This window comes from Aedes aegypti, chromosome 2, assembly GCF_002204515.2.
Source record: "Aedes aegypti strain LVP_AGWG chromosome 2, AaegL5.0 Primary Assembly, whole genome shotgun sequence".
NCBI classification, from domain to species: domain Eukaryota; kingdom Metazoa; phylum Arthropoda; class Insecta; order Diptera; family Culicidae; genus Aedes; species Aedes aegypti.
The window spans coordinates 40,470,180-40,484,705 of record NC_035108.1 but is presented as its reverse complement, the minus strand read 5'-3'; positions in this window follow the sequence as shown (position 1 = coordinate 40,484,705).

Here is a 14,526-nt window from a genome sequence, read left to right as displayed (position 1 = left end):
TTATATCAGGTGTTCCTCAAAGAAATGCATCTGGATCTCTCTTAGTGATTTAATAAGCAGTTTCTCCAGAGATTTTATCAGGAATTCCTCCAAGAATCTTATCAGGAATGCCTCCAGAAACCTTAATAGGATAGGGTTAAATCAAATAGGCTAGGGATAGGATAGAGATCCCTATAGGGTTCCTATAGGGATTCCATTAAGATTTCCTCTTGAGATTCCACCTGGACTCCAGGAATTAGGGCTTACGTCTGGAATTCTTTTGAGGATTACAACAATAGTTCCTCCAGAGATTATATCAGTATTTGTTCTATAGATTACATCAGAAGTTTCTCTAAGGATTCCATCAGGAATTCCTTCGGAGATTGCACCTGGAATTTCTCTAGAGATTATATCAAGAGTTTCTCAAGGAATTCCATCAGGGTTTCTTCTTGGGACTCGTTAGAAGTTCCACCAGTCATATTATCAGAAATCCGTAGGGTTTTCATCAGAAAACTGTTCCAGGTATAACATCAGAAGTAATTCCAAGGAATCCATCAGAAGTTTCTTTTAGCGATTTCATCAGGAGATCTTCTACAGTTTTCATTACGAGTTTCTGCAGGGATTCCATCAGTAGTTCTTCCATGGATGCAATTGAAAATACTTCTAAGAATGCATTGTGGAATCCTGTTGGGATTGCATGTTGAACATCTTCTGGGATTCCATCAGAAGTGCTGTCAAGGATTTTATCAAGAATTCTTCTGGGTTTCATCAGACTCTTTACTACGGATTACTCCCTAAAGAGATTTCTCCAGCAATTATATAAGGAAGACCTCCCAAAATTTTTTAAGATATTCCTTCCGGAATCCATCAAGGAATTTCCTCAGAGTTTAACAAGGTATGTTTACTGAAATTCCTCAAGGAAATACGTTCGGAATTTCCAGAACACCTTAAAGAATTCCTCAGAGTTATTAGAAGCTCCTCCGGAGTTTTGCCACTAGGATTCATCAAGGCTCCTTCCCGAATTTCTCAAGAGATTTCGGGAGGGATCCCTCCCGAATTTCCTTAAGGAATTCATCCCGGAATTCCGCAAGGGATTCCTCCCGGAATTTTTCAAGGAATTGCTCGCAGAATATCTCCAGCGGTTGTTGTCGGTTATCAGAAATTACTTCAGGAATTATACTAGAAATTGTTTATGAGGGTTGCAATTCCATCAGGGATTAATCCAAAAATGTTTTCTGCCTGGATATTCTGCAACGATCCTATAACGATTGTTTGTAGGGTTTTGCAATGTGAGAGAGAGAGAGAGAGAGAGAGAGAGAGAGAGAGAGAGAGAGAGAGAGAAGATATTGAGATAAGGAGGATATCGTGATATGGAGGATATCGTGATATGGAGGATATCGTGATATGTAGAGTGAAAATGAGACTGAAGGGACCGAAAAACCATCAACATAGGGAGAGATATCGAGATGTAGAACATCGAGATGTGTAGAGTCGACTGTACTGATTCAAGATTCCCCCGAAGAAACTCGGAGGATAAACTGTACGATCCTCTCGAGAACATACTTGCGGAATCTTTAAAGAAATTCCTGGTGGAATCCCATGAAGAAAGTTTTGTTGAATTCTTTTGCAATGTTTCTTGTAGAATCCCTACCCAAGTAACCAAATAGAACTTTAATTCGCCCTCCGTGCTAGTATAGGGCTTTTACAGAGCTGACATACCCTATAGCAGCCGTATGATGACCCTATAAGCCCTAAGAGGCGAATTAGTGGGCTAGTGGTTACTTGGGTGAAATCCTTGGAGAAATTCTTGGTGGAATCCCATGAGGAATTTCTTTATGAATCGTTGGGGAGATTCTGGGTTGAATCACTGTAAGAATTCCGGGAATAAATCTCTGCATGTATTTATGTAAGATATGTTTTAAATAATTTCTAAAGAAAATCGTGTAGATCCCTTGAGCAATGTTTGGAAGAATGTATGGATTTATCGCTGAAGGATTTTCTGGAGGAATTCCTAAAGAGATATCACTAGAAGAATCACTGGAAGATTTTTGATAGGAGGAATTTCTAGTAGAATTTTCGATGGAACTCTTGGAAAGGATTCCTTGAATCTACATAAGAATTTCTAGAGTTATTCCTGGTGGAATCGTACAAAAAGAATTATGAAAAAAAAAACTGTTAACGAATTCTTGAAGTATCGCTGGAGCAATTTTTGAATTAATCTTCATAGATTTTTTTGGTGGAATTCTTGAAGAAAGCATTGGAAGAATCAATGAAGAAACTTTCTAAAAGTATTGGATAAATCCCGAAGAAATCTGTAGAAAATTATTAGAAAGATTTAAGGTGGAAATAGGTAGGAATCCTAGAAGGAAGCACTGAAAAAAGTCATGATGAAATCCCTGAGGGTATTTCCGGTGATGAATATCATGTGGAATCCCTGAACAAGTTTTTTAAAGAACTCGTTAAAGAACTAAGTTTTTTAAATGCGTGATGGAATCCTTGTAACTGACTTCTAGAGAAATTCCTAAAGGAATCTTTGGAGAAATCGTTATAGCAATCTCTGGAGGAATTCTTGGAGGTAATCTTGGAGTAATCCGAGAAGAATTACTGAAGAAGGAATCAGTAGAGGAAATCCTGAATAATTTGTACAAAACCTCTGGAAAAAACAATCCAGGATGAGTTCCTGAAGGTATACCTGGAGGATTCGCTCCAGAGGAATTTATAGATGTATCTGTGGATAAATTAGTGGTAAAATCCCAGGATCCCAAAATTTATGGTGGAATCCTTAGTATCAACCATGGATTCCTGGAAAAACTTCAAATTAAAAGAAACTAGAACTAAGAAACGACTGAAAGATACTGGAAATAATGTTTGGAGAAATTCCCATAGCCATTCCTATAATTATGGCTGATCAGAATAAATCCTGACAGAAATTCCTAATATTTTTAGAGTTTTGTCGGAATACTTCGAGCGAATTATAACTGGAATTCCTCATTAAATATCAATTTCATCCAATACTGCAATTTTAAAAATTCTTCTCTTCCTTACTACGATTATTGAACAAAAACGTATAAATGTTTCCCCCACAGCCACAGAATTCAAAAAAAAAACAATCACATATCCAGTAGACTTGCCGAGATCATTCAAAACATGCCAAGAAATATGGCGGTGCTGCAACGAACATGGACAGTCGGTCAAACGGTTGCTTCAACAAGAATCAGTTTGACTAACTTGGAATCGAAGTTAATATTGGTCAAACCATCTGAGTGTCTGTGGGCTGCATTACACTCATGCGTTCCATATAGCCCTTTCGAAAGCTGTTACAATCTGTTTCTTCGCCTAAGCAATTTGCTCTCTACAAAAGACCCCACAATGCTCTCAATGCACTTCTCATTGCTCGTCAAATGTATCCTAAGATCATGCCTTTATTCTTAAGTATGCCCCAGGATTATGTTAGTTAGCTGAACGCTTTCAGATATTGCACTTGTTCTCTTTGTTGACTCATTCCGTTGGATTATTTGCGACTTCATCAGTCAATCTCATTTCATATCGTAGTTGGTTCAGTTTCACAATATCTTTACCAATAACCATCGGTTTTGCTTACTGCTTTCATCACGATGCAGTAAAAACCCCTTCCCCCCGTGACTGCACACAGCCTTAATCAACAACGTCAACCATCATAATTCTTATTTGCCGTTGCGCTGTCTGCAATCTGACATCATGAATTTGTCCGCTGTCACTGTGTCTACTGGAGCCGTCAGCCAGCAGAGCTCCATAGTCAGGAAGTGGAGAGTTGATTTTACGATTCAGTCACTAAACAACAGACGACAACGGCAAAGACCAAAACGAAGACGTCGTTGTCGTCGTCCTTTAAAAAAACAGCTCACGATGAACACATAAACACAAGGACTATCATATCGCGTCACACTATTGGCTACAGTTACCATATTTGCTCTCAACGGGAAGTGCATTTTTTTTTTAACTTTGTAAGAGAGTTCAAGAGAATTCAAAATGCATTATTTTAAAATTCAAGATGGCACATCAAAGACCAGACTTCTGGTTTCTGAAAACACATGGGAACTTATGCAATGTGAGTATTTTTGGAACGGGCTCGACGCCATTTTGATATTCAAGATGGCGGCCTAAAGTGCTAGATGGCGACCTCTAATTTGTGGTTACGCACACATACCAATTCTAATTTGCAGCATTTTTTTTAAATACTGTGAATCTTCTATGTTATAATTTATAACAGATTAATCTGGTTTCTTCAACAGGTTATATTATTTGTATGGCAGTTATCAGTAATATCTGGAATGCACTTTAGCCCGTTTAGCAAAAAATAATAGAGACCACTTTTAATGACAAATATTAGTACATGCATGTTTTCTAGTACATGTACTCTAAAAAATGAATCTAAAAGGTCGAAAAACAAAACATTGAAAGGACAAAATATCGAAAGAACTTCTTATTCTTCTTCTTCTTATATTTCTTGGCATTTCGTCCTCCCTGCGACAAAGCCTGCTTCTCACTTCCACAGTTATCAACTGAGATTTTTCTTTGCCAAAGTTGACATTTTCGCATTCATATATCGTGTGGCAGGTACGATGATACTCTACGCCCAATGAAGTCAAGGAAATTTCCATCACGAAAATTTCCTGGACCGACCGGGAATCGAACCCAGATATCTTCAGCATAGCTTTGCGGACTCTAACCACTCGGCTAAGGAAGGCCCCAATATCGAAAGAAATATAGTCTAAAAACAGTACGTCTGGTAACCCTACCACTGCCACAGAACAAAGCGCAAAGGGAGTGCACACTGACTGCAACCAAGTTTGTCTTGGAAGATAGTTACTCGTATCGTTCCCCCGTGTGCGTCCCCAATAGGAAGCTCGCTGGCTGCCCCCAAGAGAGGATACCTTCTTGCTCCCGCAGGACAGCAGGAAATTGAACCCGATGGTTGTGAGGCAACGCCAGAATCAACAATTTCCATCGTAAATCATACACGTCGACATGTTTTATAAATCCGTGAACATGCATCATATTTTCCTGAAGCACAAGCGATTCGACGACGGTCGACGGGTTCCGTCACTACTGTGTACCTACTATTTGGAGCGGCAAGAAAATATTTCATCTGTGAAACTTTCGAGAGTTTGCGACATTGAGTCAGTTGAAAGGGAGAGGCGAACGGAGGTCCCAGGCGGTAGAGGTACTCTAAGATAGTGAAAATTGGCGCGCAATAGCAGCAAGATGTGCTGCATAACAAATTGTTCGAAATAAAATTTGTTTCCAAAACGGTTCGTATCAGTTGCCGTGACGTGATCATAAATATCTTTGCAGGGTGGTTGGTGTCGTATTTGGGACGCTGTGGTTGCATCCATCTCGTTGATGGCTGGAACATTGTACTGTGGGGAATCGAGTGACGATAGTGGTGTTATTTAGGAGTGCCTTTGGAAGGATGTAGTCAACATATATATTGCTATTTGTGGATCACAGGGGTAGTACATTTCAAAGTTTTGGGGGATCAACTTCTTTAAGACTTTCTGGAATAATCTTTAAATCAGTTTTTGAGGTACTCCAATAAACACAAAATAGACTACCTACTGACATGTATTTGGCCGTCACATTGGGCTACTTTTACCCTTACTATCGTTTTCAAAGGCACCACTGAGGGAAGTTGGTGCAATTTAGGAAGTTGGATTCCAAGCTGCTTCACCTTCTTCTCAGCTTAATGTTGAATAAGCACTTCCACAGTTATTAAATGAGAGCTTTTTTTGACAAAGTTGCCATTTTCACATTTGTATATCGTGTGGCAAGTACGATGATACTCTACCCAGGAAATTCAAGGAAATTTCCTATACGGAAAGATCCTGGAGGGGATTTTTTTTTATTACCGTACGGGTTTGGGCCGAAGGGTCTCAGATTTTCATGAAACTTTTCCCACAGGCAGGGCTCATGGATATATGAATAAAAAAAATTGAGAAAAATTCAGGGTCGCCTATTTTTCCGGAAAACTCAGGTGAAATTTTTTTGTTTTCTCTTGACAGCTTTCAAACAAAGTATAATTGAAAAGAGCGATCAATAAGATCCAATCCTACAATATTTTTCAATACGCTCATTTTTCGTTCCTAAAACATGATCAAATATTGCTAGGATGAGCTGTTTGAACCATATATTCACAAATTTATAAGTTCATAAACAAAATTTCTTAAGAACGAAACTACATAGAAACAAAGTTTTCTTCAATCAGAATGTAGGCAATTTTTTCCTGTTAGGTAACTACAAAATTGACAGTTAAATAAATGGGTAGACAATATGACAAATAGGTATTTACCAATTCAAGTTTAAAGCGTTGAAATGGCTTGAGAATCATAAGTTTACCAAAAACTAACAAAGAGCAGTGAGAAGGTGCAAGTGTTGTCTATCAGCTGTATATTCCTCGTTATTAATTTTTGGAAAGTGAAAAAAGTTTTCCCGAAGCTGTTGAAATGGACAAAGTTTAATATTACGAATACAATTCTTTATGCTGTAACCCCTTCGGACTGGACGGCCACAAATCAGTAAGGACAAAACTACGATCGATCAGCCAAGGCCTCATCAGTAAGCTTCATTCGAATGGAGTTCGGTGGATTACGGAAAAGATGAAAATTTGCGTGAAGTGCTCCATTACCGGTGACCAGAAGGCTCTCGTAACGGATCTTCCAGAAGCAATGGCGTTTAAGGAACAAGTTTCACCACTATCTTCGTTGGCGTCGCCAAAGGAAACTCCTTCCTCGGGTGAGTCAGTTGGTTCTATAAATAATGTACAAAAAATACAAGAGCTTGCTAAATTCTTGGAAATTTCTTTTCAAGTAAAATCTTCACGTTTGGATGCTTCTAGTAGTAACTACCGCAATGCTTCTATGGACGAAATGTTCAATCAAATTTTGAGTAAAATAAAGACTTGGTTTCCGCCTAATATTGTCGATGTTACAGAGGATTTTAATTCCGTTTTATTAATTTGAACTCAGCTGTTACAAAAGCCGAACCTGACAAGCAAATTGAACTTCTAAAATTACTTCCTAGGAATTGGTCATATACCAAAGTTAAAGTTCATTTTGACGTGTCTCAACACGTTATAACTGAATCAAAAAAATACAATTTAGGGATTCAACCACTTTCAAAAGTAGGACGATCATCGCATGGATCAGATGTCCAAGACATAGTTTCAAACTTTTACCTAAGGGATGATATCAGTCGGCCATTTCTTGGCTTGAAAGATACCATATCTATTAAGTTACCCAATGGAGTGCGCCGAAATGTTCAAAAACGCCTTTTGCTTGACCCTTTGGATACTTTATATAAACAATATTTGGAAACCTGTAAGAGTGAACAGGAATCTGTCTTATTCACATCGTTCTGGAAACTTAAACCAAAACAATGTGTTTATACAAAGGATTCATCGGCCATGAATGTTTGTGTTTGCATGATACATGAGAATATGAAATTCATGGTTGATGCATTGAAAAAAAACTAATTGATTTGAAGTTCATAATACAGAAAAAAAAAAACTTAACACCTTTTTGACTAGTCAAATGATATGTTCAGATAGTACAGATGATTATTACTTGAGGTCCTGTGAGGATTGTAAATTAAAGAAATTAGATTTTGTTGCCAATCGCTTAGATGAAAACAACGTTGAGGAAGTTATGTATTGTTTTTGGATTATATCTCCTCGTTGTGAAATTATCAACAAAGAGGAAAATGTAAATGATTTTATAGAAAACTTGAAAAATCTCACAGAGAAGTTTGTTGTGCATCAATTCAAAGTAGATAAACAAAATAAATTTATAAGAGCTAAAAAGGAATCACTAGTTGAAAACAAAGAAATAATGTGCCAGATGGATTTCGCGGAAAATTATTCGTGCGTGATACAAGATTCCATTCAAAGCCATTACTTTGTACGACCTCAAGTAACAATACATCCATTTGTAATTTATTACAAAGACAAATCTTCGATCAAAGTCTTAAATTTTGTTGTAATTGCTGACATAAAAAAGCATAACACGACATCAGTTTATGCTTTTCAAACAAAACTAATTTCAAGATTGAAAAATAAAATTCCTGAGCTTGAAAAAATCATTTATCATTCTGGTGGTTGCGGAGAGCAGTACAAAAATAAATCAAATTTCAAAAATGTATGCAACCATGAAAATGATTTTAAAATTAGAGCAGAATGGCACTTTTTCCCAACTAAACATGGAAAAGGTCCATGTGATGGTATCGGTGGCAATATTAAGCGAATGGCTAGAGATGCTAGTATTAGAAAGTCAGCGGAAATTAATAACGCCAAACAATTTTTTGACTGGGCTGTGTCGCAAAAGGTGAAAGACCAATTTAAAAAAGATTGGGAATTCATCTATGCAACTGAAAATGACTATTCAGAGGCTGAAAAATTACTTCAGGAGAGATTTTCTAATCTTGTTCCAATTCCTGGAACAAAAAAATAACATTCATTTATTCCAAAAGACGAACGAAGCATTTTTGCGAGTGAATTCTCAGATGCACATGAAAACCAAGAAAATACAGCATGCTTTGTTCTTAATACTACAAAGAAACGAAAATCTCTTGGTGGTAGCAACCAAAGGTAATCTTCCCGGTTGAAAAAATAGATAGTTTTAAGATAAAATGTAAGTTATGTACTGAATAATTGAATAAAATTAAAGAAAAATATAAAAAGAATCTTATTTGTTCCATAGAAAAGAAAGAATCCCTTGGAATGGAAAAGAAACAGTTTTTTCAGCTTTGCTTAACGGTGTAATGTTTCATGAAAAATATAATCCAATCCGACTTATACTTCATTAAAACCAATCAGATTTCAGATCTTTTAGAAAATTTGCAATTGCTTTGATAAAAAAAACCTTGTTTTTCTGATGCTTCGATTGAAATATGGGTCTTTAAAGAAAAGGCTAATATGGTCATTTTTCACAAAATTGACCATAACTCAGGAACAAAAAAAAAGTACATCCTAAAAGTTACTAGAATTTGCTTAAATTTTCATATAAAAACTTTGTTTCTACGATGCTTCGTTCTTGAGTTATGGTTTTTCAAAGTAAGTAGGGTCAAGGGAAAACAAAAAATTTTCACCTGAGTTTTCCGGAAAAATAGGCGACCCTGAATTTTTCTCAATTTTTTTTATTCATATATCCATGAGCCCTGCCTGTAGAAAAAGTTTCATGAAAATTTGAGACCCTTCGGCCCAATTTGTACGATAATAAAAAAAATCCCCTGGACCGACCGCGAATCGAACCCTTCAATATGGCTTTGCTTTATAGCCAGGGCTCATAGTGCCATTCAGGTGTTCACGAAGATGCTGCTTCCACTTTAATTCATCTTGCGTTCGTTCGTCAAGATGCTCTTATTACTATTGCTGCACCTTTTAGCTTGCAGAACAAAGCATTTACTGGATGCGTTGATCTTCTTGCCGGGTTTCATGCTAACATGACTGCTCGTGCTGTAATATTCTGCTCCGCAATCAGACTGCACTTCTTGTCAAGCCAAAACGTTCCATCGACTCCGTTCTACCTGACGTACTCTCAGCTTCATTGTTGATGACTGCTCTCACTACAGTACTGCAGTACTCCACCAATACCCAAAACAGGGCTCCATCCTGGTTACCCCCTTTCAATAGTGCAGCACCGAACTAATGCTTCTCTGCATCGGGCTGTTTATCTGCTCTGAATATTCATGTTCTTGGAGAAATCCTCATAGAAACTCCCGATGCAATTCCTGCAGAATTCAGAAATCATTACAGGTAATGCTGATCAGGCTCTATAGAATTTCTTCAAGAGATTTCTCAAAAAATACTTACAAAAATTCCTTGAATGATTCCTCTAGAAATTGTTTAGGAGATTCGTCAATCACCTTTATAACGGAATGTCCATCGATTCTGAAAGAAATTCATTCAAGAAACTTCCGGGATTTCTTTCTAGAGAATTTCCTGTATTTGCTGTAATTTGCTGATAGGAAAATTAATCGTAGTTTACTGATGGGTAATTTTCCTGAAGAATTCGTTCAAACTACTACTGTACAGTTTTCCTCAGAAATAATTTAAATTGTTTCTTCATGAAAATTACCCATCAACAAAATACGGTATATTTTCCAGTTATTTGTGATTTATACCGAAGACTTTCTTTTGAAACAGCTCGACCAAAGATTTTACTAACATTTCCTTCAGAGGTCACACAATGATTTTTAACAAGAATTTCTTCAGGTATTAACCAGATATTTTTCCGATGACCCGAACAAGTTTACAGATTATCAGTAGCCTAGACTGAGAATGGCTGGTACAGATTCATTTTCGGTTAAGGGTTTATCAAGTTGGTTGTTTTCTTGACATGCAGAGAGAAGAATAAAGAATTTTGAGAACAATTCCATGATTAAGTTTTACAGGCTTGGGTGTTCTCAGTCAAATTGCCCTTAATTTGGCAATCAGATGCATTCATGTACGACACATATTGTTGAGCTGAATAGCTCTCAAAAAAACCCCTTTGCCAAAGTTATTTGTAAGTTTATTTACTGAAGCGATTACTTCAGGAAACCTTTCAAGATATTCTGAAAATAAACTTCCAGGAACTACTCCAGATACCTCTACAAAAGTTCCCCCAGGATTTTTCTTGAGGAATTCATCTAGAGATTCCTCCTAATATTTCAACAGGGATCTAAAAAGTAACCTGAGCATTTAAAAACAAAATTCTTTAAGCAAACCTCCAGGGGTTCATTTGTTTATTATTCTGGAATTGTTTTTAGTACATACTCTAAGCATTTTCCAAAGAGACCTTCCAAGAATTCTTACATGGTCCTCCAGAATTTCGTCCAAGTTTTCTGTCAAAGAATTTATTCCGGGTACTATCCCGATATTATTTCAGAAATGTCTCCCAAATTTCAACATCTATGAGGATCTTTTCGTTATTCCTGCACAAATTTCTTCATGATGAAATTTCTGCATGGATTTCCATTAGCCTTGTTCATAGGTTCCGTCCCTGATGTATTCAGAGGTTTCTACAAGAGCTTCATTTTTCATGAATATATCCAGATATTTTACAAGAAATTTATCGAGAAATTAATCCAGCATTTTTTAGTTTTTTATTGTTATTTAAATTCAAATAATCTCCTGTGAAGATTCTTGAACATATTGCTGTAGGTTTCTTTTTTTTTTCTACATAAATTCCTTCAAAGAATTCACTAGATAATTTCTTGAGATTTTTAAGAAATTCTTTAGAACAAATCTTGAGTTGTTCCTTCAGAGATACTTGCGGCGGTTCTAGGTATTTCTCCACAAGTTTCTTCAAACATTCCTCCATGATTGTTTTTCAAGGACATTTCTCCACAAGTTTTTTTAATTCCTCCATGATTGTTTTCATGGACGAGAACAGCTTTCCCTGGAAGCTCACGAGACTTATAAGAGTGACGATAGAAGGTGTGCAAAATTGTGTGAAGGTTTCAGGCGAACACTCCAGCTCGTTTGAATCCCGCCGGGCACTACGACAAGGTGATGGACTTTCATGCCTGTTGTTCAATATTGCGCTAGAAGGTGTTATGCGGAGAGCCTGGCTTAACAGCCGGGGTACGATTTTTACGAGATCCAGGCAAATTGTTTGCTTCATGGATGATATGGACATTGTCGGCCGAACATTTGAGAAGCTGGCAGATCTGTAAACCCGCCTGAAACGCGAGGCAGCAAAAGTTGAACTGGTGGTAAATGCGACCAAGACAAAGTACATGCTGGCTGGTGGGGCCGAGGCTCGCCTACGTAGCAGTGTTACGATAGACGGGGATACGTTCGAGATGGTCGACGAGTTCGTCTACCTTGGATCCTTGCTGACGGCTGACAATAACGTTAGCCGTGAAATACGAAGACGCATCATGAGTGGAAGTCCTATGGCCTCCAGAAGAAGCTGTGGTCAAAAAAGATTCACACCCGCACCAAATGCATCATGTACAAAATGTTCATAAGGCCGATAGTCCTCTACGGGCATGAAAAGTGGACAATGCTCGAGGAGGACCTGCAAGCACTTAGAGTCTTCGAACGTCGGGTGCTTAGGACGATCTTTGGCGGTGTGCATGTGTGGCGGCGAAGTATGATCCACGAGCTTTCCCAACTCTACGGCGAACCCAATATCCAGAAGGTGGCCAAAGCTGGATGGATACGATGGGCAGGGCATGTTGCAAGAATGCCGGACATCGATTTGGCGAGCGTGGTGCAGAACCGAGGATGGAGAGATGCGGCCACGAACCGAGTATTGTGTCGTGAAATTGTTGGTTCAGTGTTATTTGTCTAGAGTCTAGATCAGTGTTTCCCAAACTTTTTTGACTTTCGCCCCCTTGAGACCAATATTTTTTGGAATCGCCCCCCTGGTATGAAATTTAAACATTTCAGAATAGGTTTTTTATAAGAGCTTATCTGAAATCGTAGATTTCTCTTCATCGTTGCTCTTTTGGCATTATTGCAGAAAACAGATGCTTTATTCGTAACATATTTTTGTGCTGTAGAATGAAGAATCACTATATTTTACTTCATTAACAATGAATATTACAGATTTATCAAGTTTTGCGCAATAATTAGTGAAAGAGAGGATCGATGAAGAGAAATTGCTCATGTCAGTTAGGCCCTTCTGAAGTAACAGTGTAAATTTGTATTACGCGTTAAATTTACGTTGCAGTATGGATCAATATCAGAAGTATACCGAAAATTGGTCAAATTGAAACGATGTACCAGTCAATCATAATGCTTCAATAAAAATACCCCAAAACAAGTGTATTTTACTTGTATATCCATATAAGAGTCATAAAATATCTATCATATGCATCAATTGTGTTTGATTCAACAAATCTTTTATCCTACCTTATCTGCTTTCACCGAAAAAGCTCACATTCTGCTTTTTTGTCTTCTTTTTTAATGTATTTTAAGTTGTTGAAATAAAATTTACGAAATTTTGGGTAATACATATTCAACTCTTCTGGAAATAGCCCAATCTACATACAAAATATAAAAAAATATCAGTAAACCCACATTTTTCAACTCTACATTCACTTAAATACAACGTTCAATTTAGATTTTTCTGAAGCTTTGATCCAAAACATCAAAATGAGTAGTTTAACAAATGCGTGAGAAATAATAGAAACTTAAGCTGCCTTATTCTTAAGATTCCCTAAGAAAAAGCCACCAAACTTTACTTTGGACTTAGAAATAAATTTCAAGCATCGCCAAATGTTCTCACGTACTTTCTGATTTTAAAATGCATTCAATATTATTTTTGGCAAAAACCATTGAGCGCGTTTAGAGGTTAAGAACAGATGAAATAGTTAGGTGTCAAATAAGTTCTTCTTCGGATGTATGTGTTATCACTAAAATTTGTTTGTCTCTTACAAACTTTGAATCTATATTTGTTTTTCAATTGATCTAACTTTCGCCCCCTTTTCAGTATTTTCGCCCCCCAATTTGAGTTTTACAAATTTTCGCCCCCCTGGACCTGAAAATCGCCCCCAGGGGGGCGAATTCGCCCACTTTGGGAATCACTGGTCTAGATGTTAATAAATGAAATGAAATGAATGATTTTTCCATAGGTGATCGTTCAGAGATTTATTTAGATGTTGTTCAAAAGAGTTTCAAGGAGATGAAGAGTTCACGAAAATTTACCCAGGATTTCCTTTTTGATTCCTCAAAATTCTCTAGAGATTAACCCAAAATTGCCCTCAGCGGCTCGTCAAAATTCACATAGAATTTTTTCGCCTAGCATACATTAAATTATTCTTTCAGTAAATACACTGAGAATTTGTCAAGGAAATCTTCCAGGTATTCTTGTAAGCATTTTTTCAGGAAAACCTTAAACCTTCGAATGTGGTTTCTCAAGGGACTCGTCCATGAATGCCATCCAGATCCAGGGTTTCACGTTATTTCTTCAATTATTTCATCACTAATTAATCCAGAGATTTCCTCAACAACTTTCTCTAATTTCATCCATAATTTCTGCTCAAGTTTGTTTAAAAAATGTTTCCAATAACTTCGATAAAGAGTGCCCAGAATTTTTGTCACGGATTCCACCAAACATTCACCCAGAAATTTATACGGGGATTGTATAAGGATATCAACTGCAATTTTTCAGTGATTCCTTCAGATTTTCCTCCAATTTTCTTCAGAAATTCCAACAGAGATTTCGTCAGAGTTTTCTTCAACAACTTCCTTCAAATATTCCTGCACGTTGTTATTAGAGTATTTCTGTAGTTTTTAAATAATTCCTACCCAGATCTTGCAAGAGTTCTTGCAGGACTTTTTTGATTAATTGCAGAAGCATTCCTTCTGAGATTTCATCAAAAGTAATATATTTTTTTTCTGGATTTCTCTCAGAAATTCAACCAATTGATGTTTAAAGATTTACTTTAAAAATCGCTGTAAATTATCCTAAAATATTTCCAAGAAAAATGGCTTGCACAAATTTTTGAAGTAACACTCGAACGAAATTTTGTAGTTTTACAAGAAATATATTGGATTTCCATAGAGGGTCATAGACAAGT